Here is a 16,807-nt window from a genome sequence, read left to right on the forward strand (position 1 = left end):
CCTGAATGAATGGTTTGAGGCTCTTCATATTCCTGGAACAAGCAGATACCATTGGGCTACACTAGCACGCAACCGGGACAAATGGAGACATTACTGGCTCCCGCTTGAGCAAATCGAAGATCAACGGGATGACAAGTGACTAGTGACAAGTGATAAGAGATCACTAACATGTTGGTAAAGGTTGAGCCTTGTGTGCATATCTATCTATCTATCTATCTACATATATGTATCTGTAAAAAAATATTTCCCTCTAAGATTGGTTGCCTCCTACTTTAAATGCCATAAAATGTGGTGCAGTATGGTTGGTGTGAGGTATGAGTTTTCGGTCCAGAAATGCGTTCACTTCCGGATGAGGCTCGGCCTGAGCATGTGGAGAGTGGCCACGAGCACGGCCGAGGTTGAGTTCTGGAGGTTTTCAGCTGCTGGGGCTGGGTCCCTTGGGGTGGCGAGGGGTCTTACCCGCCCCTCCCAGGGTGGCCTGACTGAAACAGCCTAGTGCAGGGTCTGGTGGCATGGTGATGGTGTGTGTCATGTTATGCTCCCTTCCTGGAGAGAAGGACATGTGACTCTGGATCGTGACCGATGACAAAATTATCTGGCACCAGGCCAGCCAGAGGTGGCTTCTGGGCGTGACTGCTGAGCTGCCGGAAACAGGGGGATACAGGCAGAGGATCCCCGTTCCCGGCTCCGTTGGCCCGGCAGAACTTCTTTGATCTCCTCCCTGCCCCAGCTAGACCTGGAAGCAGCTTTCCCAGTGCCAGCCATCAGCCCCAAACGTCCACGTTTGCCGAAAGGACAGACCAGATCCAGCTCCTTCCGCCTCAACCTTAGAGACCACCTCCGGCCCTACCAGGTGTCGCTACTTAAATTATCCTCCAGACAATTCCTGGGGGATGGCAGGAAAGAACAGATCATACAGACCCGAAGCCGAGTCTCCTCCCTCTCCTCTGAGCCTTTGCAGCTGCCCCGCCGGCGCCTTGAACACCCCTCCCTGGAGTCTGCTGTGTCCATTGCCCCGGGAGTTCCCCCCTGTCTGTTTGGCGTCTGGGTTTGCACCTTTGCCTAATTAACAAAAGAAGCCTCCCTGCTAGGGGCCCACCCGTGTTCTCCTTCGGTCGGCCCACCCACGCGCCTGCAGACCCCTCCCCGCCCACACCGCCCCCGCAGCTGTTGGCAGGATTCTCACAGCTCTTCCTCGTCAGAAGCCCTGGTCTGCAGTTCGTGTGTCTTTGATGAATAAAAAATGGGGGAAACGAATTAATTATTACTTAATAAATTCAGTTTGGTTGACAAAAATCTCTCATAACATAAGGCCCCCGGTTTGGAAGCAGCCCAGATGTCCATCAACGGGTGGCTGGTGAGACGGATGGTGCCACCCCGCGGGGCGGCTGCCAGGGAGGGCCGGCTGGGCCAGCGGAGACACCGCCCCGGGCTGAGAGCTGCAGCCTCCTTCCTGTGGACAGAAACGTGGGACCAGCACACGTGGGCCTGTGCGTGTAAACAGGGAGCCCAGCGAAAACGCAAAAAGAGCAGTTGCTATTCTATTTTGGTGAAACGGCATCGCAAAGCACACTGTCTTAACCACTCTGGAGAGTGGCGGGGTGAAAGGCACCCACCGTGTGCCCCGTCGACACCCTCCATCTCCAGAACACCTGCATCACCTGCAAAACCCAAAGGAGTCTCATTAAAAAGTGAGTTCCCAGTCCCCGAGTCTGCACTCCACTTCCTGTCTCGTGAACTTCACCCACACTCCACTTCCTGTCTCCAGGGACTTCCCTAAGTGCCACTTCCTATCTCCAAGGACTTTACCTGCACTCCACTTCCTGTCTCCAGGGACTTCCCTGAGTGCCACTTCCTGTCTCCAGGGACTTACCTGCACTCCACTTCCTTTCTCCAGGGACTTCCCTGAGTGCTACTTCCTGTCTCATGAACTTCACCCACACTCCACTTCCTGTCTCCAGAGACTTACCTGCACTCCACTTCCTGTCTCCAGGGCCTTCACCTGCACTCCACTTCCTGTCTCCAGGGTCTTCCCTGAGTGCCACTTCCTGTCTCATGAACTTCACCCACACTCCACTTCCTGTCTCCAGGGACTTCCCTGAGTGCCACTTCCCGTCTCCAGGGACTTCACCTGCACTCCACTTCCTGGCTCATGAACTTCACCCACACCATTTCCTTTCTCAATGAACTTCATCTGAATGTCACTTCCTGTCTCCAGGGCCTTCACCTGCACGCCACTTCCTGTCTCCATGGAATTGGCTGCTTTCAGCACCTCACTGGGAGGGAGTTCTACTGGGTGGATCTTTTTGGACATTTATTCCGCTCCGCCTAAGGTCCTCGGGGCTCACCATGCTCTAGCAGGGGCTCCGAGTTTTGTGCTGTTGTGAGACTGGGGTTCATATGTGCTGGTACAAGGTGCAGTGTGTTGTGTTCATGCTCACAGGGGAACACGCCTGTTTAGTTGTGGCACTCCCCGGAGCCTGGGGTGCTCGGGGTGGACCCCCAGTGCTGCTTGGACATCTCTAGCTGCTGTGCTTGCCAGGGGACACACTCCAGTGTCAGCGCATGTGTGCATATGGCTGCGGTGCTTGGTTAGGACCAGGGATTCCCAAGGAGCAGAGCTGCTGGGACCATGCTTGGAGCACACGTGGGCACGAGGATCAAACCCGATTCTTCACACAAGGCCAGCGTGCTCCTGCCACTGAGTCATCCCTCTGATCCCCATTGAAATATTTTTCCCACTGAAGCCAACGGTTTGAGGCTCTTCCTGTTCCTGGAGCAAGCAGATATCATTGGGCTGCACTAGCATGCGACAGGGACAAATGGCGACGTTACTGGCACCCGCTTGAGCAAATCGAAGATCAACGGGACAACAAGCGACAAGTGACAAGCGACTGAAGCCACACTTAGCAGTGCTCAGGGACCACGTGACTCTGGGTCTTGTTCATACAAGGCAAACGCGTTACCATTTAAGCCTCATCCCAGCCCTTCCTTCCTTTATGCAGGTGAATCAGGTTCCATTGTGTGGCCACACCCCCTTTTGTCTGTCCACTCATTGGTGGACAGCTGGGCTGCGTCCACGTCTCTGCTGTTACGCATAGTGCTGAGAACATGGGAAGAACACCAGGGCTGTCCACAAAATGGATATCCAGTTCACTGTATCACTGTCATCCCGTTGCTCATCGATTTGCTCGAGCTGGCACCAGTAACGTCTCCATTGTGAGACTTGCTTTACTGTTTTTGGCATATCCAATATGCCACGGGACGCTTGCCAGGCTCTGCCATGCGGGAAATATCCAGTTAAGAGAGTGGAAATGAGTGGGGGGGAGGGGGAGGATTGGTTTTCCTTCCCTCATTGTAGATAACTGAATCCCAAAAATGTACAAAATCTAGAGACTGTCCTTCCCCGTCTGTCCACTGTCACAGAAGTCTGGCCGCAGTTTGCGGTAGAAGCTTTCATAAGTCTTTCTGGCCACAGAGAAGATTGTGATTGATATATGTGAGTGGGTGAGACCGAGAGCCCTTGACCATGGAGCTTCCTCGGTCGGTCCACAGGGTACCATGGCGGGGGCCCAAGCGGTCCGTGTCATCTCCCTCACCTCTTTTTGGGTGGTTTGGTTGCTGTGTATGTCATTTGCAGTGCAGGGATCAAACCCAAGACCTCACATACACAAGGCTCGAGTTCCACCCCGAGCCACCCCTCCTCCCTTTTAGCTCCTTCCTGGGACCCGGGGCCGATGTGCTTGAGCATGTCTGTGCAGCTAACTCTTTCTCATGGACACCTGGCACTTACTTAGCTTCTGTGGGGATTGTTTTTGTTCTGTTTTAAAACTAGGTCCAATGAGTATCTTTGCACTGGTCTGTACATATAGTGAATGGCAAGATAAACTCCAACAAGCAAAATTACTGCACCAAAAGATGGATACACATTTCAAAGGTGGGTTTCAAAGGTTGCCCCCTGAAAGCCCTTCCGACTTGCCCTCCCACCAGGGCCCGTGGGATATCCTGCCACGGGCCTCACAGCACCAGGACCTCCGTCTTTCCCTGCCACGGGCCTCACAGCACCAGGACCTCCGTCTTTCCCTATGTTAGAAGAGGCTCATTCCCACTTCAGCGGCACCTTCCATGCGGGGCGCGGCCACGTCTTCTGTGAATATTTAGACACGTTGCTCACGTCTTGGTTCCGTGGTGACTTTTTTGGTTCCTAAGACTTTGACTTTCTCTGTTCTGTCATTTGACTTTTAAAAATTGCAACCAGCAAGTCCAAACCATCCCTTATCTGAAGCCCTCGGGGAACGTGTATTTCAGAATTCAGAATCCGCAGGGCTGGCAGAGAGGCCTGGGGTGCCTCTTATCTCACTCTGCAGCGAGGGCTGGACAGCTCCTGTCATCAGACACAGCCACATTCCTGCGGTGCAAGGTAGCAACATGCCCACAAAGTGGGCAAATGAGGAATATAAATTGCTACCGAATGTGCTGGCAGTAAAAATTCATGGCCTTCGGCACGCTTTGAAGTTTAGAATTTTGGCTAATGGATGGCTGATGGGTATCACCCTTGTTTGCAGAAAACGTGAATTAATAAGGGTGTCCTAAAAATGATACAAGATTCACTCAGGGAAATTCTGGGCCAATGACCGGAGCAGGACGCTCCCCTCTGAGGCACAGGGGTGACCTGCCATCACTGCGGCTGGTACTGCCCCGTCACCACACCCGTCCCAGGGACCCCCAGCCCCGGCTCCCCTGAGTCAGTCATTCTCATTAGGAGGTCCCTAATGCTGATCCTTCCCTCAGCATATAAGATCCAGGTGCTTCCAGGAACTGTAAATATGAATCCACTTTAGGCTTTTAGAGCTACTGTGGAATTGAATAATCATAAAAGATACTTCTTCCGGGGAGATTTATATCCTCTGTGCATCCTCCCCCCTCCCCGCCCGCCCCAGCTCCCAACTGATAAAAACACCATATTTTACCCAAATATATCTCCCATCAGCGGGCCTGGAGCACCTCACTAACGGACTATATTTATTGGGAAATGATTCCCATTAATTTCCGGCGTCATCCTCATATTATATTTATATTTATGACAGACTGGGGGGAGTGCCGGGGAGGGTCGTAAGCATGTGTGTCTGCACATGCATGTTGTCGACATGGCTACAGAGAGGAGTTCTCCAGGCCGAATGGGCCGTCTCTGGACTGGCTCCCCGACCCCCTCCGGCCGGGACCCCGGGGCTCCCCAGCAGGGCAGGGGCTGCAGTGGGCCCCTGTAGGGACACGCCAGAGGGAGTTGATCACTGGCTGCCACTGGGCAAGGCAGCAGAGGAACGAGACGCCTGTGACCACGCACACAGGGGCCACCAGCCCTCCTCCCGGATTGTCCACCAGCAGCCTTGGTCGCCCACCGCGCCTGCACCTCTGGGCGAAAGCCACCTAGCGCCAGGTGACCGCCTGACTCAGCTAGCCAATCAGCAGCTTGGCCTCCAGACCACGTGGTTCAGGCCCACCAATCAGAGCACTCCATTTTCCAACCTGGTCTCATGGGACCCGGCCAGCGCGTGTTCAGTGTGTTCCTTCCAGGGCTGACCCTGGCTGATAAGAGCAGGGAGGTTGGGGCAGGAGAGGAAACGTTCAAAGGCAGGCCGGAGAAAACCGCTCCTGGACTCTTTGCTAGAACATTAGGGAAGGAAAAAGCAAGTCCTCTTTGAACCGGATCTTTGGAAGGAGGGATAGGTTAGACGCGCTCTGGGCAGCCCTTTTGCCACCACGAGGGAGCGCCGGCCTGGGATTAAGGCCCAGAGACAGAAATGTGGCGGGAAAGGGCAAGCTAGATTCCTGCTGATGGCAAGCGCAGGAACCCTGTGCCTGCCCACGCCAGGTCTTCACCATGCTTATCCGTATGATCTAGAAGCAGGGCTGCAGGGCTTCGCTCCCCCGCCCTACTCACCCCGGGAGCTGGGCACTTTCATCACTGCGTTTCACAGATGAGGACATTGAGCCAGGGTGTTCACACAGTGAGGGCTAGGGCCAGAGTCAGACCCGGCCGCCTGGTGGTCCCTCCCTGCTCAGCCCCACTGCATCTCCCGCAGACGTGACCCAGCACCCGCTGTGAGTGCTGGGCGGTGCGGCTGCAGCAGGCGGGGTGCGGGGAGGGCAGGAAAACAGCGGGCGGGCGGGCGGGCGGCGTGCACCTGCTCGGTCTGCGGAGAGAGCCGTGCCCGCCAGGAGAGCGGCTCCGGCCCCGGCAGGCCTCCCAAAATGTCAGCGGTATTTTTAGCCTGGCGAGTCGCTGAGTCCGGTGGCAGACTGGAGAGTGAGCCTGTGCTCCGCGAGATGGAATGTGGAGCTTCTAGAAGCTGCTATTCGAGAGATCTGGGCTGCTGGACCCGGAGGGGAGAGCCTGGGTCTGGGGCCCTCCTGGCATGGCCCCGGAGGCTCGGAGGGTCTTTCCAGAAAGTGCCCTGTATGGTGCCCATAGGAACTCCATGTGAGCCTGTCCAGGCTGGGAGCAGACCAGGCATGCCCTCGGACCCTGGTCACTTTGAAGCGAGGACTTGGCTCCCTGAGCAGGTGACGCTGAGTTAGGGTCACCCAGGAACCAGAGCAGGGGAGATGGCACTGCCCCTGCCCTTAAGGTTAGGTGGAAGTAGAAGATTCTAGAAACCTATAGTCAGGCCACCTGGGTTTGGTAGCCTGGAGGGATGTGTGAACACAGCACAGGGCCACCTTGCTCATCCGCGCCCCCCCCCCCCCAAGGGTTGGAAGGCTTCCTGGAGGAGGAGATTTTTTTTTTTTTTTTGCTTTTTGGGTCACACCCGAAGGTGCACAGGGGTTACTCCTGGCTCTGCACTCAGGAACCACCCCCTGGCAGTGCTCAGGGAACCATATGGGATGCTGGGAATTGAATCCGGGTCGGCCACGTGCAAGGCAAACGCCCTATCCGCTGTGCTATTTCTCCAGCCCCATGGAGGAGGAGATTCTTGGATTGGAAGCTCGAAAGATGTTCTGAAGTGAGCCAGGCAGCGGGGAGTGAAGTGCCTTGGAGGCATCAGCTGGGAATCCCCACCACGCCTGGGAAAGTGCTCATCTTGCTTGCAGTTTGCGGAGAGGAAACTGGGCCCCCAAATGAAGGGGGGGCGCTGGAGCCAGGTGGCCCAGACTGGATCCTGAACTGGACACTGAGTGGGGTATGCTCTGCACTGGGCCTACGCACCTGTGAACCCCAGAGAAAAAAGCAGGGGGTGCGGGTGGGAAGGGCGCCCCCTGGTGGGCATGTGTGGACACTACAACCAGAACCTGCGAACCTCAGGTATGGGTGGGCCAGCACCCACGGGGCCCAGCCCCCAGGGCCAGCACGTGTGAGAGCACCACAATGAAAGCTGTGCAAATCTCCGGGAGCACCGCTGCCACGTGGGGTGTGCAGCCCCTGCCCACTGAGACACCCCCTCCTGCCCGGGGTGGGGGTACCGTGACATCAGAGGAGATGATAGCCCCTTCCTGGTCAAGGGGCTGGGGGCAGGGTGTCCCACACGTGGCCACAGACTCAGGGTTTCCACGCTGCCCAGAGCCACTCCTACATGGTGAATGAATGACAGAGAAATGAATGAATGCCACTGGGGCTGGACAAAGGAGACCCTGTAAGGTCACCCAAGGTCAGAACTTGGACCCCACTTGGTCTGTCAACTGGAGTCTGACGCTGGGCTCCTCATCCGGGCCCAGTCAAGGAGCAAGTCCTACTCTGGAGGCTGCCCAGTGGGCAGGGCTGCGGTGGGAGGGTTCTTCCTAGCCTCCCCCCCTCGCCCCTCCGTGCAGGACTGGGCTCAGCGCTCTACAGGGCTCTCGTTTCCCCCGTCGGATGTGTGTGTGTGTGTGTGTGTGTGTGTGTGTGTGTGTGTGTGTGTGTGTGTGTGTGTGTGTGTGTGTGTGTGTGTGCTGGCCCTTAGCAGCTTTCTCCTTCCGCAGATGAAGCAGGATCAGGGTGGGGGAACCATGCAACCAGGGTCCGGCCCTGTGCGTCTGTCTCCAGCTGCTTCCAGCTGACTCTGGGAGGAGCCCCAGGTGTGCGGGAGGCGGGCAGGTGTGTGGGTGCGCTCAGCTGGGGCGGCTGGACTCCACCGCCCAGGGCTGCACAGCTGGTGGCCACAGCTTGTGGGCCCCGGAGGAGAAAACGGCCTCGCTGCCGCCCCTCTCCCCTCATCCCTGCTTTGCCTGCTGCCACCGGCACTGAGGGCTCCACCGGACCTGCACGCACCTGCTTCCGGCCTGCAGGTGCCAGCGAGACCCGAGGGACCACCAAGCGGGGGCACGGTCCGTGGTGCAGTCACGGGGGCGAGAGTTGGGGCCGCCCACAAGGCCCTCGGAGCTGCAGGCCCGAGCAGCCCTGCTCGGCCTGCACAGGAAGGAGTGGCCCTGAGAACAGCTGGGGGTGTGGGGCTCGTGCTTAGGGACTGCCCGGGCCCAGGAGATCTAGGGGACTAAAAGCTGGTTGCTGGGGGAGGGTCAGGACATCCGGTCACCCCTGCCCTGAGGGCGGATGGAAGCCGTGGGGGCCGTGGCCCTGCATTGGGCTTTGCTGAATCACTGTTTGCAGGGCTGCGAGGGTCAAGCAGCATCTGGGGACAGGCCTGGGCCTCGGACCAGGCTGAAATCCGGGCCAGCTTGCAGGGGCCACTCTCGGGGCCCGAGTCCCAAAGCACCCGACCTCCAGCACCCCAAGAGCAGGATCTCAGGTACAATTGGTTTGTCCTCCCCGAATGCAGGCTGTTTGCTAAAAGCTCTGCCCACCCCCACTCTCGGGGCTCCTGCCTCCGCCATCTGACTCACAGAGGGCATCAGTGCTGGGCACTCCCAGACCCCCAGACCTGCTGGTGAAGTGCCAGGGGACACTGAGGTGTCTGTTCCCCTCCTCTCCCCGGACCTCAGGTTACCGGGCCTGGGGGACCCAGACACCACGGGAGACAGCTGGGACCCCCACCCCTGTGGCTAGCCTGCCTCCCCTCACCCTGGGCCCCGGGCCTGGTGGCGGGGGGGGGCCCACCGGGCAGCACTTTGGCCAGGTCACCACTGTCATCTGTGGTCTCGGACCTTCCATCAGGGAACTGACAGGATTTTCTCCTCTCTCCCGACTTGAAACGGGTATGTTCGGAGAGAAGGTTTCTGGTGCTTGCATGAATGAAGCCCTAATTTCCTCTCGCAGGAAGAGAAGGTAAGAGAAAAACAAATGACATCTAGAGATGCCATTTTAAACCGTCTCTCTGTTCAACCAGACACAGTCTGATCTCCCCAGCAGATTTCTGACTCAGGAAAAGGGAAAACCTGATCCTGGGGGAGCCGGTAGCCAGCCATCCCGTGAGAAAGGTCGGAGGTGGCATCCACCCCCCAAACAGAAATGGAATTGGGCCCCCCCCCCGATACAGAGAGGCCTCAGCCTGCTTGGGAAAATGCAGGGCTTGACCCCAGCGGACAGGAAGGACCAGACAAGCCCAGGACAGCTGCAGAGGGAGCCCAGGGGGAACTAGACCTGGAAGGCTTAGCCCAGGTTAGCAGGACGCACAGACGGAGACGCCTGACCCCGTGGGTGACTCGGGGCTAGGCCCGTGGCTGGGCCGGACCGCCAAGCACCAGGAATTGCAGCCCACTGCCCGCCACCAAGAGAAACGTGGGTCCAAACGCTTCCAGATGGCCGTGGCATCAAGCTTGCTGCCCGCAGTTGCCTTGAGGGAACTAGGGGCGAGACTGACCGTGTTCTGGGGTGCACCTGGGGAATCGCGTGTGGGAAGCCAGTGGTGCAAACCCACCAGCGACTGGGAAAGGCGGGGCTGAGCCAGCTCTCCCCGAGAGCCTCCAAACAGCGATCTTCTGGGGGTGCACGAGGGCAGTTCGGGCTGGCTTTGGAGGACTCTGCGTTGATGGGGCCACCTGTCCAGCTCCGGCTCCTCCTGGCTGCCGCAGGATGAAGGGAGCCGAGTCTGTGGTGGCGCCTGCGCGGGCATCACAGTGGGTGCTAGAGCAGAACCTCCACAGCACTGGGTTTGGATGCCAGCCCGGCCACCTGCCAACAGGCAAGTTAGTCACGTGCCTCTGCTGTGAAGTCGGGGTGCGGGGGGATACTCAGAGTGCGTCTGACGACGGGGTCTGGTGCGGGCTGAGTGGCTCGGGCCACGCTCCTGTGCTCTGCGCTCAGCTCAGCGTTGGGGCCTCATTCCCGGGTACTGTCAGGCTTAGGGCCTCATCGCCCTGAAGGCGCTGTCTCCCCGGCCCGCGGTGGGTGGCCACTGGCTCCTCCTGCGTCCTTGTGGAGGGACGAGCGCCTCTGCCTGCCCTCAGCCCGTCCGCCCTGTTGCTGTGGTCAGTTCGTCCACCCTCGAGCTCACGGGCTGCAGAAACATCCCTCCCACTCTCCCATCCGCCTGCCTTCAAACAGACTGGGCCACACCGGAGCCCGCGTGGGAGAGATTTATTCCATGAAGGAGAATAAAACAACAGCGGTGACAACAACAGGGTCGGAATCCATTTCAGCCTGACCGATATTTTACACAATCGGATACGTTTGACTAAACTAATGCATATGTATGGAGCCGGGTGCATTTCCATTCAAACCAATGTAAATTACCTTTGACCAATATATTTTCCTGGAAATCAATGCATTTTAACACGAGATAATATTTATGAAATTGAATTTTTTATTGAAGCTAATGCAATTCTATTCTATTTTATGCATTTTTATTAAACTAATGCATTTTAAATTAATCCATTGTATATTAAGTACAACAGACATTGGTACTTACAGTAAAATAATATATGCCCTCTGAAATCAATACAGTTTCAAAAGCCAGTGTTTTCCATTTAACTGAAGGATGTCAAGAATACGGGCCATGAATCCAGGACACACGAATGTGAAATTGTGTCTCTTCTTCTTTTTTCTAAAATCATTATCACGTAAAAGATATTACGCCTCAGGATATGGCCCGCGGCCCGTGGATTTAGAATGAATTCAGATGACAACAGCTAACTCCATCAAACGTCCTCCTCGGCCGACTCTGACCAAGTGGACTGGGCGAGTCTTACTCGACAGGGGCGGGGGGGGAGGGGGGGACATAAGTCACTTGTCGCTGCTAATAGAGGACTGAAGCTTCCTCGCCATTTACTTACTGATCTGGACCCGGAACGCTGATGTCTTGCGTCAGCCGTGGTCCCTGGAGGGCAGCCATGGGGACTCCGTGCTGGTGGGCACTGCTGGGGCTGAGTGGGCAGCAGGCAGGAAGGGCCGCTGTGCCCCGCCCCCCCCCCCACGCAGTCCCCCTGCCCCCCCCCCGCCCCCGTGGAGAGCTGCTCCTGGCAGCCTGGGGAGTTACCCTCCTGGTCCTGCTCCCAGCTCCAGCGAGACTGCTTGGCCGCAGGAGCCCAGGTGCAGAGGACCAAGGGACACCGTGTCCTGGAGGGGGAGACCGGGGACCCTGGGCAGTGGGGGCAGCAGCTCGTCCACTGAACGCCCTGGAGCACCCCTGGGCTTCCTGGGCCCCTTCCCAGCCCTGATGGGGCAGGGAGCTGATCCCGCTTCAGAGTGCAGCGGAGAGAGGGTCGGACAAGCTCCCTCCGGGACCCCTGCAGGTGCAGGGCGACGTCTTCCTCCCGAAGAGGGACCGAGGGACCAGGATCCCCTCAGTGCCTCAGCCCCGGAGCTCCCGGGGAGCGGAGCACTTGATGTTCCCCTGGAGAGCTCAGTGGACCACTAGAATCTTCTAGAAGAAGAGAATTCTGCTCTAACTGTTCACCTTGTCCCCTTCTCCTCAAGGATAGACTCAGAAGGTTCTAGAATCCCAGGAGCTTCAGGAAATATAGCCCCTGTCAAAGGTTTAGAGGTGCGGTCCCCGAGCCTTGCCCGCTCACCCACGGCCGTGGCATCATCGCTCGGCCTCTGTCCCTTCGCCGGTGGCAGCGCTGCCCCCGGATCAGCCCGAGAAGCGTGCGGAGTGCCAGGCCTCGCCTGCAGAGCGGACACAGCTGGCTGTTCCTGGGCCTCCGCGCACACTCTCGGCACCTCCCTGCACGTCGCCCTCCCCCAAGTGCGGGGCTGCTGCTCTCGGAGGAATCTAGAGCCCGCACAGGGTCGTGGGTCTGGAGGAAGGCCGGTGCCGCGCAGTCACCGCGGTCTGGCAAGCGCATCACTGGTTGCTGGGGGCCTGGGCACTGCCGCCTAGGGCCCTGGGTTCAAGCCTCACTTCCCGCTGCGTGGACTCTGGGCGGTCCCGAGTGGCGGCACCCTGGCCCACAGACCGGCTTGGGGGTGAAGTGGGGTTGCACGTGGACAGCCCTGAGCACAGGACACCGAGGAGCATCTGTCGTCTCTCTCGAGAGCTGTCACTTCTCCTCCCTCTGGCGTGCGCCGACATAAGTTTGGAGAGAGGGACGCCCAGTCCCGCGCGCTCCGTGCCACGCTGTCTCCAGAGCCAGATGGAGCGAGGGAGAAAATGCCAGGAGGTTACTGGTTGAATTGGAAATTTTTCTTAAATAAAAGCCATCTCCAGGCTTGCAGAGGAGAGAGACGGGGTCTGTCATTAGTGCCTGAGGACTCGCTCTGGGTTCCGAGCTCTGTGGACCAGGACAGCGAGGGCGCCTTAGCACTCCGTGGTGGCAGGGCTCGCACCCTCCACGGAACCACCGAGTCACCCACCTCAGGTCTGCTCACCCCTGGGGTCCATGGTAAAGTCATATAGGAATCGTCCCTCTCGGGGCCAGAGCCTCAGGACAGTGGGGAGGGCGCTCGCCTTACATGTGGCCAGCCCAGGTTCAATCCCCAGCATCCCATACGGTTCCATGTGAGCAGTTCCTGAGTACAGAGCCAGGAGGAACCCCTGAGCATTGCTGGGTATGGCTCAAAACCCACTAAATCTTGCTTGCTTGTTTGTGAGCCAAACCTGGCAGTGCTCAGGGATCACCCCTGGCTCTGTACTTCAAGATCAGCCCTGGCAGTGCTCGGGGGCTGAGAGGTGGTGCTGGGCACTGAGTCGGGGTCAGCAGGTGCCTTAACCCCTGTACTCTCTCTCTCAGGCCCCTTTTAACCCAATTTCGAATCAAGAGTTCCATTCTTTATTCTCAAAGCCATCTTGCATAACACCCCCCACCCCCCATTTCACAAATAAAAGAAATCATGTCAGAGAGGGGGAAGTGGCTTCTCTGAGATAGTGTCAGGATTATTTTGGTTGCAGGTGACAGAAACCTGACTCTTAACAGTTTAAGAAAAGACAAAGGGATTTATTGGGTCAAACCGATTCAGAGCACAAGAGGCGACAGACATCTCTGGACTGGAGAATTGGTAAACTGAGGCACATCCATACGGTAGAATCTCATTTCCCAGCGACAAGGAGGAATGAAGACACGGCGAACATGCCAACAACATGGACAGACTCCTGGCCCCAGTGGCTGCACGTCTGCGGTTTCGTCCATGCGACATCGTGGGTGGGGAGGGCTGTGGCGGACGAGGAGAGCGGGTGCCGGGGGCGCGCCAGGTTCTGGGCTTGTTCCCTAGCGCCTCGGGCCCTGATGCACTGTGGGGCTGGTTCTGGTGGCCCCGAACACTCACGCAAACCAACCAAGACTTTGTGAACACGTCAGGGTTTGGAGGGCAGGGGCGCAGCGGGGGAGAAAGGAACAAGAGGAACTTGGGGGGCTGGAGCGATAGGAAGTAGGGAGGGCGTTTGCCTTGCACACAGCTGACCCGGGTTCGATTCCCAGCATCCCATAGGGTCCCCCGAGCACCGCCAGGAGTAATCCCTGAGCACCGCTGGGTGTGACCCAAAAAAGCCAGAAAAAAGAAAAGACACTGGGGGTCTGGGACCAACTCGGCAGGCGTGGAGGGCAGTGCTGGTGGGTGTGTTTGTCGGGACCCCCCAGACACAGAGGGAAAAGGATGATTTGCCGCTAGGTCCATTACGCTTCTGAAGCGAGTCCTCAGGGCATAGGGGCAGTGGCGGCTTAGCGGGCACAGAGTCTCTGGACGTGATGAATAACTTTGAGCTGGTTGCAAGCATTATGAATACTATTAATACCACTGAATTATTCACCATTAAATGGTTAAAATGGGAAATTTTATATATGATTAAAAAAGGAATTTTTTCTTTTTCTTTTTTTTCTTTTTGGGCCACACCTGGCAATGCACAGGGGTTACTCCTGGCTCTGCACTCAGGAATCACCCCTGGCAGAGCTCAGAGGACCCTGTGGGATGCTGGGAATCGAACCTGGGTCGGCCGTGTGCAAGGCAAAAGGAATTTTTTAATGTTCTATTTTACTCTGTCCCCTCTTCTCCGCCGACCCTCCGCCCCATGATTGTTTTGTTCTTAATGAGTCTAAGGGTGGACTTCAGTCATGGCTGGATCCAGCAGACTTCTCTAATAGTGACAAAGATGGCCCTGCGGGTATAGTTTTCTCAGTCCGGGTGTGTGAGCCGCAGAGAAGGGCTGACCAGTAGTCCCTGGGAGTTCTTGTTTGAATCTCAGTTACTTGCCTTGGAAATGAGTCTGTGCCTCCAAATCTGGGGCCAAGGGGTTTGGGATGCTCTGATTGGCTGGGTCGGGGTCACATGCCCACCCCCACGGCTGAGGGGGACCAGTCTCACCCAAACCCTTTGGAGGGAGAGGAGCGGGATGGATGGCAAAGGAAGCCAAGACGCTTCGCCAGGACCCCCCTATGCCCCATTAAATGTTGCATGCCTGGCCCGGACTCCCGGCTCCATGCTCGCTCAGGCTGCACCACTCCGCCCTGACATTCTCCCCAGCACAGCCCACGGAGGTACAACACACACTCATCCTTCCATCCCTGGGTTTGCATAAAAACCCACGGCCACGAAGTAGCAACTGCAATGTTTTTCGATCACACAGCAAAGATATTTAAAAATATCACCCATATGTGTTTTAAATACAGGCAAATAGCTGGCACGGCCGCGCGCTTCACACCCGCGTGCCATTCTGAGTTAGAATCTCTCGCTTCCAACTCTCAGAATCACACGTTGAAGGCCAGACGCACCCAGCTCGCTGCGAAGGCTGTGCGTCTGTCTGCAGAATCTTCTCGAGACCGCCCGGCCGGGCCTTCTTTCTCGGGGGGCTGGAGGAACCGGGCTCCAGCGTGAGAAGGACCTCTAGAGCTCCCAGGCTGCGGCCAGCCGGTCAGCGCTATCCCTGGTCCAGAGGGAAGTTTGCTTCGAAGCGCAGGAAGTTTCTAACCTCAGTCGTTAAATCACCTTCACCTGACCATGCCGCATGCCAGCTGGCACTGCCTGCCGCCTGCCTGGCCACCAGCTCCCAGGGGCTTCAGCCTCTCCAGCCCACCTTGCTTCTGCACGGCTCTAACACCTCGTGTTTTCTCACTTTCAGATTTGTACTCTGCGTCACCATCCCAAATACTATCCTCTCGCCCTCGGGCGTGGATGATCCCGACGCGGAGTGGCGGGTGTTATAATCGACTGCCTTACCTAGGCCTACAGGGCTGCGGCCGGGGATGTGGCACTTGGCATCTGGTGCGTGAGGCCCTGGCTCTGATCCCCAGAACCACCGAGTTTAATTTTTGCAAAGAAGTGCGGCGGTAAGCAAGCCTGCACGAGCTCAAGAAACCGGCCTTCCTCTGTCTGATTTTCCCGCTAGTCTCCTGCCCCTCGTGGCCCCCCCAGGGCTGCCCCTGCACCAGGTTGCACATCAGGCTCAGAAAAGTCCCCAGTCCAATTCCCCTTCTAAGTCCCTGAGCAGATTTCTCCGCATCCCACTGGCCCGGACATGCCCCCTCCTCAGCCGATCAAAGCACTCGGTGAGCACCACCAGAGGCTCGGGAACATGAGGCAGGAAGAGGAGGCAGAGGAAGAAGAGGCAGGCAGAAGGGAGGACAGGCCAGGGGAGGGAGGCGGGAGATTTCAGAAACTCTTGGGGTGCTTGTGGGTCCGTCTGGTTCATCTTCCTCGAGATTTATTTTGATCTCGACTTGGATCACTTCAGCCCATCCTGGGACCCTGCGTCTCCTCACCCCTCCCTGGGGACCGGGCACGCGTCTCTGTGAACTTCACTGCCTGGGTTGAATTTAGGCGCTTGCATTCTCATTCGCCTTGTTCCTTGCTTCCCACTTTCTTCTGCACCCCACTTTCTGGTGGTCCGGTCCCTCTGGCAATGTCCGCATAGCTGCGGAGTACCAGGTATTTCTTCTGAAGTCGTGGTGGGCCCGTTGACCCCCACGCTCTGCCCAGGACTAGGGTAAATAGTGACGTTTTTTTTTCTCCAGCCACTTTATGTAGTTGGCCCGGTGTCCTGTGGCAGAAAGAGCCACGCGCCGGGCTGCGTGCTGGCAGCCTGGGCTGCTCTGGCTGAGGGTCGGGGCAGCGAGGGCCCTGCGGGACATGGCCACCTCCACCGACAGGCCAGTCGAGGCTCAGCCAGGCCAGCAGCTCCCCCCGTGTCCCCAGCGAGTGTGGCCCCCCGCCCAAACCTGGGACATCAGCGCCAGAGCCACCCATTCCCCCGCCACAGGGCACATTCTGTGGCTTCTGTGAATCACGTTTGCATTTAATATTTCCCTGAAACCTGGCTCACTTTCCACTCAAGTAGACGTGTCTCTAGGAGGAAGCTTCCTATCACCACTCTAACCGGGAAGCATCTCTTGGCATAAGTAGAAAACAGCGGCAGAGAAATAACTGTCTCGAGAGGGACGGATTCAATTCTGGTCTCAGGAACCCGGTCCCCGCTGACCACAGAGGGCCCAGGACAGAGGCAGGCAGGCAGGCTGGCCGGCGCCTGGGTTCAGTCCCCTGAGTGCCACACGGAGTGAGCCCTGAGCA

Source organism: Sorex araneus, chromosome 9 (assembly GCF_027595985.1).
Source record: "Sorex araneus isolate mSorAra2 chromosome 9, mSorAra2.pri, whole genome shotgun sequence".
NCBI classification, from domain to species: Eukaryota; Metazoa; Chordata; class Mammalia; order Eulipotyphla; family Soricidae; genus Sorex; species Sorex araneus.